The sequence below is a fragment of the Gadus chalcogrammus genome, chromosome 7 (assembly GCF_026213295.1).
Source record: "Gadus chalcogrammus isolate NIFS_2021 chromosome 7, NIFS_Gcha_1.0, whole genome shotgun sequence".
NCBI classification, from domain to species: domain Eukaryota; kingdom Metazoa; phylum Chordata; class Actinopteri; order Gadiformes; family Gadidae; genus Gadus; species Gadus chalcogrammus.
In genome coordinates, this window is record NC_079418.1 from 3,683,764 (window position 1) to 3,693,672 (window position 9,909).

The following is a 9,909-nucleotide window of genomic DNA, read 5'->3' on the forward strand; positions in this document are numbered from 1 at the left end:
AAGCTTCTGTGATCCTGTGGTGCCTTGAAGAATCTCTAGAATCACTGAGTCCACAACATACAGCTAAAATTAAAATAAAAACATCTCCCCGCGTCCCAACAGCACATTCATGGTTTCATGCTTCTATTCAGTGGTCAGGCGCATGATTGACATAATCATTTTTGAAGGTGGAGATGGAGGGAAGAACCAATCTATCTCTTCCAACTATCTATCTCACTGTACCAGGTTATCATGAGCTACAACCTCCAGGAGACATTCTTTTAGACTGCGAGTTTCCTGAACATTCTCATAACTACTCCTATGACAACAGCTGAAGCTGAGAGATGTTTCTCAACTTTGAAAATAATTAAGACATTCCTGCGAAATTCAATGGGCCAGGAACGTCTGAATGCACTGGCCATGCTCTCCACTGAGAGGGAACTAGTCCTCAACATACGTGATTTCAATGAGAAAGTCATTGACCGCTTTGCTGCACTGAAAGAGAGACTAGCAAAGTTCCAGTACAAGTAATGTAGTCTCTCTCTCTCTTTCTCTCCCTTTCCCCTTAGGATGGACACTGGGTTACAGCGGCCCTCACAACCCCCCCACCCCCCCTTCCTGTGAGGATGGACACTGGGTTACAGCGGCCCTCACAACCCCACACCACCACCCCACCCCTTTCAAGTGTATACAGTTCTCTGCAAACCTATGGCGGCATCATGCCTTCAGTGTGTATATTGTATAGTTCTCTGCCAACCTATGGCGGCATCATGCCTTCAGTGTGTATATTGTATAGTTCTCTGCCAACCTATGGTGGCATCATGCCTTCAGTGTGTCTTGAACAACCACACATAAAAGGTTGCACATATTATTTTGATATTTTATCGTATATTTCTAAATGCATACTTGACTGTAAATAGATTTATGAGTGAAGTTACCAACACAATAGATTGGTGGCACACTCACCCCTTTTAGAATCACATTCTCTCTCTCACTCTCCCTCTCTCACAAACACACACAGATAGAGACAGAGAGAGATTGTTAACTTGTGTATAGTTCCCAATTATTATTAATGTTTTTGCACTTTTAATGTTGCTGAATTCTACAATGCAAATAAATTAAGTTGAAACTTAGTTCCCCGGCTCCATTCGTCTTTGTCAGGAAATGTTCTATTTGTCTTTATTATTTTGTCGGAATGCACCAGAATGCATCATTTGTATGTAAAAATCACAAAAAAATCTTCGGGGGGAGGATTCCCCCAGACCCCCCTACAGGGGTTTGGTTTACAAACTTTCAGCCCCCCCTAAAATAAAATTCACCAGCCGCCACTGTCTGCCAGCCCTAATGCGTTTGTTAAGTATTTTAAGAAGCTGCATTACCCTCACATAGCCACAAGAGGAGCAAGACCTTATTGAAGGCTGCTCACTCCACAGAAGGCAGCACCTTTAGATAGGTGAAGAAGCCGAAGCCATTACGTCACCCCGGCCACGCCCACTGCAGAGGCCACGCCCACTTGACGTCCTCTATCGGAGGATTCGAAGTGAAGAGGCGAGAGATCAATAGGTAGACGGCAGAGAGCCACCGGGCCTAAGCCCGGGGGCTTGAAGTAGATCACGGTATTTTCCTCTCCACGCGTTAGATACAATTCCCTCCCTTAAGCTTCATAGTTACCATACCGAAACATGCCGACTTTATAACAAATAAAGTGAGTTAAAAGCAACCCAGGATTGGACTATTTTCTTCGAAGAATGCTGCAATAATTTGGTGACTCCCGACGTTTGGAAGAAAGTCCAGAGTATCCCGGCGGGCGCAACGCTAAAACAACTTCAACAGGCCACACACATCTGAGGTAAGTAGAACTCATTGTCTTAAAGATTAAATCTGAAATAGGATTGGTTATAAGAACATTTCGGTGTAAGTTTGTTTTAGCCACCGTCCGGTCGTGCTGCTCCAGAGGCCTAGACCTCGACTTAAAAAGCATAACAACATGTGTAGATCAACGGTTGCAAGGAACACTGAAGGCCCTCCCTCCCCCCTTCTTTACACTTGAGTTGTTTTGAGTACTCGTCGTTAACGATCATTCTTGGTACTGGTTGAGAGGTGAAGTCCTCCACTATCGGTCTCTGTATAGATCGTGCCAAAATAGTATATTAACGAGTTATCTTTCACTTCTCCGCTGAGGCCGGCACGGTCTGTGTTCCTAAGCAGTAGCACCATAGCGGACGTTCGGAGTGTATACTATCTTATCTGCCGATCCGCTAAATGCCACCCTAGACTATATGCTTACAGTTTACATTCAAGTCTGTTGGTATTTTGTTGTTAAAGACGATGAATTATTAAGGTAAAATACCCCCTGACCCCCTACACTCGTAAAGTCCCCACCGCCCCCCCTCCAGGCCCCCTACACACGAGTAACCCCCCCACCCCACCCCTCTAACGCCTCCCTCCCCTTGAAACCTTTTCATAATTGTTGTGAGTTTGGATGACTCTTTATTCTACCTAGTTTAGACGGTTTTGATTTTTTTTCTTTTTTCTTCGAAGAATGCTGCAATACGTTCTATAGGCTGTTATGAATAGGCAATTTGTGCATGTATTGAGCTTGTGATGTGTAAACTGGCCTGAACATGTTAAATGCTGTGTGAGGTGTAACTGTTTGTTTGTTTGTTGTTGTTTTTTTGTTTGCTTTTTCTTAAATGTATTCATTGATGAATTTAACATTATTTTGTTTTCTTTCTGGCAGAAAAGGTTGCTGGTTGAGGTGATGTCAGCTCCCGAAAGTCTCCAATTCTCTCCCCCACACCAGACCCCAGATACCACGGACACAGACTTCATCACCGTGGACTCAGAATTCCTTCATGCAGATTTCCGCATCCCCATACACTGCACCAGCCCACACAATCCCCACGGCCTCAGGTATACCTTTGACGTCGACGGCGTCGTGATCCAGTTGCGTCACATGAGTCGCAGAGGTCGGTTATTTGAACCTGCCCCGTTTGGATCCCAGTAGGCTCAAAAGGCAGTATAGCTACCTAAAAAAAACATGTGTCCCTGCCACGCTGCAGCCCAGAAGGCTTGGCGGCACTTAAAAACTGCCTGGGCCACAAAATATCAAACGTGGCAGGGGGCTACGTTCTGACACTCTGCACTGTCCCCAGCAGCCTGACGAACCCGGACCTCAGGCTGCAAAACCCGGGGTCGTATGGCACACTCACGGCTTAGCTGTTGCGCGAGGTAAGGGAAGGGTTTGGCCGGCTCTTCGACGTCCTGCCACAGAAGGACATGTGCCACCCCACTGTCCAGAAACAGGGTACCACCAACCTGGCGTCTTCCCGAGTCCTCAGGGCAGATCAAAGCTTCATCCTGAGCCTCCTGGACCAGGCTGTGGAGACGGCCAACAGCTGCTCCTTCTTGCAGGTAATCGCCACCCTCGGGCAGTTTGGCCAGCGGGATCCTGACGTCCTCCCCGGTTCCGTGGAGTCCGTATCGGTCCACCTCGCCTCAAAAGGTGCTGGCAGTGGGGGAGGACACGCACTTCCTCCTCTCACGTCACGGCCTGCTGCCCCTGATTGGTGTGAGAGGGTCACTGTTTTCCACTCTGGGAATGCACGAGACGTGCAATTTCCAGTCAAACTTAAACACCCTACGCACGGACGTGGGCCATGCCATTAAGTGAATGCCGTCGAAAACCGGCGAGGTCGCATTCTTACAGCTGTACGCGGACGCCCCGCACATCCATTACAACCAGCCTTTCAAACACCCCGTCAGTGGGGGGCTGGTCACCTGCAGCTTGAGCCACCCAAACTTCAAGGCTACCCTTACCAGCAGGGCGCTCGCCTACCTTAAGCATATTCGGGACTTGAGGCTCCGCCTGGTGTGTCAGCTGGTGCGGTTCGAGGGCGAGGATGTTCCCTTCGAGTTTGACCCGAGAGAGTTCTTTGACCTGCCTGCTCTGCAAAGGCTCTTCCAGGACCGTGCGCTGCTGGTGCCTTCCCAGGACAGAGAGGATGGCCGGGGTCTCCTGTCTACATTGCGGGGTGTTGTCATCCTGGGAGAGTCGTTTCGAGACTGCGAGGGCGTGGGCAGATATGACCCCTTGTGGAAAGCATTCCAGGCGGAGCTGGCTCTGGAAGAGCTCTTCTTTGGGCACCCACTCTCATCACTCAACAACACCCTAAGTGCCAGCCTGGGAACCAGCACGGTGAGTGAACGCAACGCCACCCACGAGAGGGGGTTCATCGGGCGGGCACCACACAACAGCGCCAGCCTGGAAGAATCGCCACCACCCCTCAATCACTGGACCAGGGACCCACTGCAAGAAACACGCATCGAAAGGCTGTGGGCACTCTGTCGGTGTGTGGAAGCCGGACCGGCCTTGCTCAGGGCTGCCCTGATTAGGGTCTTGCTGGGGGACCTGTACAAGCGGAATGATCAGCTTCCCTGCACGTCCCTAAAGTTAGACACAACCCCTGGCAGGCTGACGGGCACGACGGACGTAAAGAAACTCGCTGCCGACCTCGCCACCAAAGAAAGCTTCCCCGTCCCTCACACATTCGGCAGGGCGCGCACCCTGGTGAGAGACGCAGGCCAGGATGTGGAGGACTGCCTCGTCCAAGATTTCACGGCAGAGGACATCGTCTTCTTCCTAGCCTAGTTTACAGACCTCCGGAGTACCAGAAGGATCTGGTGGAACTTCAAGGACTGGGTGCAGGTCAGCCACGGGGACCAATCCGTCCTGCAAATGTCCGACGTGGCCTCCAAGACTCTCCAGGTCATGTCTGAGATTGGAAAAGCAGAGGGAGCGCCGCTCAAACACCTGGAGGTGTACAGAGAGCACGGCGTGCCCTGGATGGCAACAGCCTTGCAGAGGCTCCCAAAGGCGATGAAGGGAGGTTTGCTCCTCAACCCGCTGACCTTCATCTCCGGTGTGGCCTTGGTCCAGAATGGCGCCTACATCTATTTCGTGAACCTGAAAGACCTTTGCCAACAAATGAGCTTGGGGGGCGTGTCACAGGCCAGACTGCAGCAGCTGCTGATCCAGGAGAAATTCACCCTGGACAAAGTGAGGAATCGGAGGATTTGGAGCCTGCATCCGACCGTCTCCTACAAGGTACGCATTGCCTGGCCTGTCTGTCATTTTATAGCTCTTGTTTGTGATATGTTATTTATGTTTTTATTCATTTATTCTTATTGTTTTTGTGGTTATTTTTAAGTTGCAGAAACAAGGGATCCCCATCCCATCCCTGCGACCGCCGCCGCCCAGTGCGGAGAAGGAGTGTGTCCATCCCCTGGAAGACGTCCAAGCTGTCGACGACCAGGACGAGCTCAGGCCCCCCGTGGTGTCAGCATCCATGTGCTTGCCAGCCAACTCTGGACAGAGGTGGGGCATGGACGAGGAATCCATCATTTCAAAACAATCCCAGGTTACACACCAAGTGGCATACCAGGAGTACGTGAAAGCTTGCAGAAATAGAAAGTTGCCGTCGAGATAATTTGTTGCGTTGAAGCGCAAGAGACAGCGCTTAATGACATGAAGCAAACAAAAGAGAGGGGAAAAAAGAAACAAAAAAGATGAGAAAAAGGAAGAAATGTTTTGCCATTGCAATGTCTGACATTTCTGTTTGTGAATGCACATAGTTTATCGAAAAAAGTAAAGAAATAAAAGACCTGTATGGAAATCTGCATCTATGTTTTGCTGTTGCAATGTTTGCCTTTTTTGTTTATTAGTAGACAGTAGTTCATTGGCAAAAATAAACAAAAAAGGACCTGTTTGTAAATATATATCTATGTTTTGTGGCTCTCAATGTTTGACATATTTATTGATTGTAGTAGTTCACAGTAGTTCATTGATGAAAAAAATACCATTTTGTAAGTATATCCCTATGCTTTGCTGTTGCAATGTTTGCCATTTTTATCTATTATATTAGTTGACAGTAGTTCATTGAAAAAAAAAAAAAACCACACACGGGCTCTGCCTTGACGTGGCGTGGGGGCTTAAAGCTTCTGTTATCCTGTGGTGCCTTGAATAATCTCTAGAATCACTAAAATTAAAATAAAAACGTCTCCCCGCGTCCCAACAGCACATTCATGGTTTCATGCTTCTATTCAGTGGGCAGGCGCATGATTGACGTAATCATTTTTGAAGGTGGAGATGGAGGGAAGAACCAACACTCTGCCACAGCAGATGCGAGGGAAGAGCTGAGACGCAGCAATGCTCCTGTGTCACGCTGCGGCTTCTCCAGGACAGGTTGGTCAGTGCTGAGACACAAGAAGGCCAGTGGGGAAGTGACCAAAGCAGTGCCTTCTTCTATCCTCTTCATGTGTAATTTATTATTCCTTTATTTATCTATCAGTGGCGGTGGGTCAATAGGGGGCGCTAGGGCGCCGCCCCTCCGTGAAATATTCACTCTGCCAACTATTAATAAACTATTATCATTAAGAAATAAATCAACAAAAATAAATAGCGTTTATCCTCGTTTAATTGTGTGACATACTTGTCACTGCCAGCAACCATTTAAATGTGTGTGAACTTCAATGATTTGGGCTAGGCTATTTATTGGTCATTCGAAATAAAGCCCTCCTCCAAGTCAGGGGCGCCGGCCACGTTGAAGTAAATGTAAGCTCGCTAACTTTTTGCTGTCTGTCAAGCAGAAACAGCTTTTCATTGGCGCAAGAAAACTCGCCCTCGGGTCGCACCAGTGTGCGCCCGCAGGCCAATGGTATTGCTTTTCTTTTTTGTTATCCCCACATGATTGGACAATTCAGCGAATCAATCAAACAGGCCACCTCCCTCAGCAGCATTCGTGCACCACAACTACGTGTAGAGAAGAGATAGATCGCTAACTAGACCACGACCTCAGACCCCGTGTCTATTACTGTGACCCGCCAACATTTTTGATCACCAGCCGCCACTGTGCCAAACTCTAGAAGCCGTTGACAGAGTTTTTGAACCTGAAAGCTAAATCTTTCAGAGGGAGATTAAGTCTCAGCCTCAGCAAAACTAAAACAAACTTTTCAAATTTAGACAACAAAGACATAGGGCCACATGTGACGTAGGGCTCGCACAGCTCAAAAATCTGAATCAAAACTAAGAAGTTGTGGAGCCCCTTTGTCTTGTCGTTTTTTTCAAAGGACTCCTGGTTGAACTGTGTGTCCAGTACCTGGTCCGAAGATCTCCCAGCTCTGTTGTGTTCTGTCTCAGAACATCCTCCATCTTCTCCATGTCATCCATCATTAGCTCAGTCTGGCATCCGGCATCTGCATAGCCTTCAATATTGCAGTGGGGAGCATAATTAGTTAATTCATGAATATGAATAATGTGAATTGTTGTGAAGTTATATTGGTCCAATATAACTTCAAGTTCTCTGGTCCAATAATACAGGGTGTCCACAAAGTCTCTCTACAATCAAAAAAATGTATCACAAAAGCAGAGATATGTTAATCAGATTTGTTCTATGTATTAGGTGCTTATCAAAGGCTTTAATCACATTGCACTTGTGTAATTCAATGAGTATTGTGGTTTATTGAAACAATCGGATACGCAGACTCAGCAAAACTACAGGATTAAGTATGGCAGACATCCTAACCAATAGGTGCATCCCTGACAGACAGGCCACATACTAAACCCTTAGCATTAACATGTGGCATGTCTGTCAGGGATGGACCTATGGGGGAGGAAGGCTATCAGGGTCTATTTTGAAAAACTAATTCAGGTTTTGCATAGATTTGACAATCACATTTGTAATATTTTATATTAATGCTGGTTACACATCTTAGTACAATTATTGACCTTGATCATTTAATGTCCCATTCCCACTGAGGCCCTCTGATTGCTCGGCTGTCCGGCTCATTCCCGGGCTCTCAGCTGTCTGTTGGAGATCCAACATAGCCGTTGCACATTCCTCGTCTTTGTTGGTCTTCCTTGGGCTTCATCCTCTGCTCTCGTTGAAGAGATGCCTCGGATTTGGGCTTATTTTTTTGGTAACAGAGGTTAACCGTTGGAGCCCAGTCAACCGACTCAACCTCACCCAAAGCGCTAGGGGAGCCTAAAAAGTCCCAATGAAGTCCATAATAGTAACTACCGGTAACTTATTAATCATTACTAAGTAAATGAGCATTTAACGACAACCTAATGATATATAAACACAGCCACAAAAACCAAGTTAGTCAACTAACATACCTCTGATGAAGTGGTCGTTGCAGACACAGGAATAAACAGACTCTGCTCCTCCCGAATGCAGACGTAGGTTTAAAATCCACTTTTTACGGCGTTCTGTGAGCTTTTTACATTTCTCACCGTTTTGAACGACAATCTTTGATAAAAACCCTTTTCCTTTTCTCGGTTAGAACGATTGGAGCAGCCGTCTACTAGATTAGATTCAACTTTATTGTCATTGCACAAGTAAGGACAACGAAATGCAGTTTAGCCTCTAACCAGTAGTGCAATCAATAAAACGTTTTTTGTTAAAGCAGTGCTATAAGAATAATAATAATAATAATACATAGAACACAGATAGCAGATAGCAGCTGAATATAAAGTGAAGTAATGCATAAATGGTTAATACAGTTAATACAGTTGATCCTCATCAATTGTAAAGTGCATAGGTGGTACTACACAGAACATAGGCATGTATTCAGTTGGCACTTGACAGTTCCTCAAGCTACTTCACTTCCTGCCCTCCATCTGGATTTCGCATGAGCGCGATGCAGCAACGTGACGTCACGTGAAATCCACCTATTATGATAATACAATCTATACTGTATCTCATTCAGGTTTGAGTTCCCAATCCTGCTCTTTTCTCAACAGATCCTGCAAATTTGTCAACCTACCAACCCTTTCCTGTTTTATTGGAAATAACAACCCAAAGGCATTTTTTAGAGCCACGTCTTTCTTGTTAACTTGTCCTTGATGTGTTTGACCTGTTAGCCATTCTCTCTCACTGTCACTGTGCTTACCTTTGTCTTATTTGTTCATCTTTCTGTTGTCTGTCTGTGTGTCTTCATCATGAGCGATTCACAGCTTGAGGATCTGCTCAAGAGTGCTGTTATCTGGCTCATGAGGTGGATGACTTGCTGGATGAGCTCCAGAAAGAGCAAGCTACTGCACCTCTGCCAAAAGTTAAGTGGAAGAAGAGGGATAGCTAGGGTGACCACCCGTCACGCGTAGCGCGCACAGCGTTTTGAAGCCCAAACATGCGTACCGCAAATTGAGACCGTGTCACGCGAAATCGATGCTTGCTCAAAAAAAAGTTGGTCGCTGTTACGCCCCCCCTGGTGGCTCGGAGTAGGACGCAACATAAGGGCAACAGGTTTGGGCAAGTGAGGGTGCAGTCACACAAAATCCAGGACAAAAGGTGAATTCAATATAAAGTGTTTATGTACAAAAAAGGCAACACAGGGATCAACAAGGACTGTCAGTGGCACCAAAGAAAACAACATAACAAAACCCAACCCCCCATTGACAGGTGCTTTGCACCGAAAAAGTACAGTGGGTGGTGCTCACTCTAACCTAGGGTATTAACAACAGGTAAACCTACGTGTATGAAATATGTAAACCCCAGGGTATCTTACCTATCCTTATTGACCCTGTGCGCACAACAAAATAATTAACAAAGACAAAGACAAAACTAAAGTAGGCTGCTAACAACTAAAGTAATAAGGTTTAAACAAACGTGTAACAACTAAAGACAATACAATAAACCAACAAAGAAACCAAGCACTCGCAAGTAGTGATGGCAGTTTGACGCTGAAGCTTCGGTACGTGCTTCAAACCCTGATCTACAATTCCCAAGAAGCACTGCTTCGAAGCTTGCTTCAGAGCAAAAAAAGTCACGTGACATGTGACGTCCGAAGCAGCAACTGGTGCGTTGCCTGAATGAATCACTCGACTGGTCCGCGGCTCGGTGGAGAAGCTTTGAGCAAAAAAAAGAAACA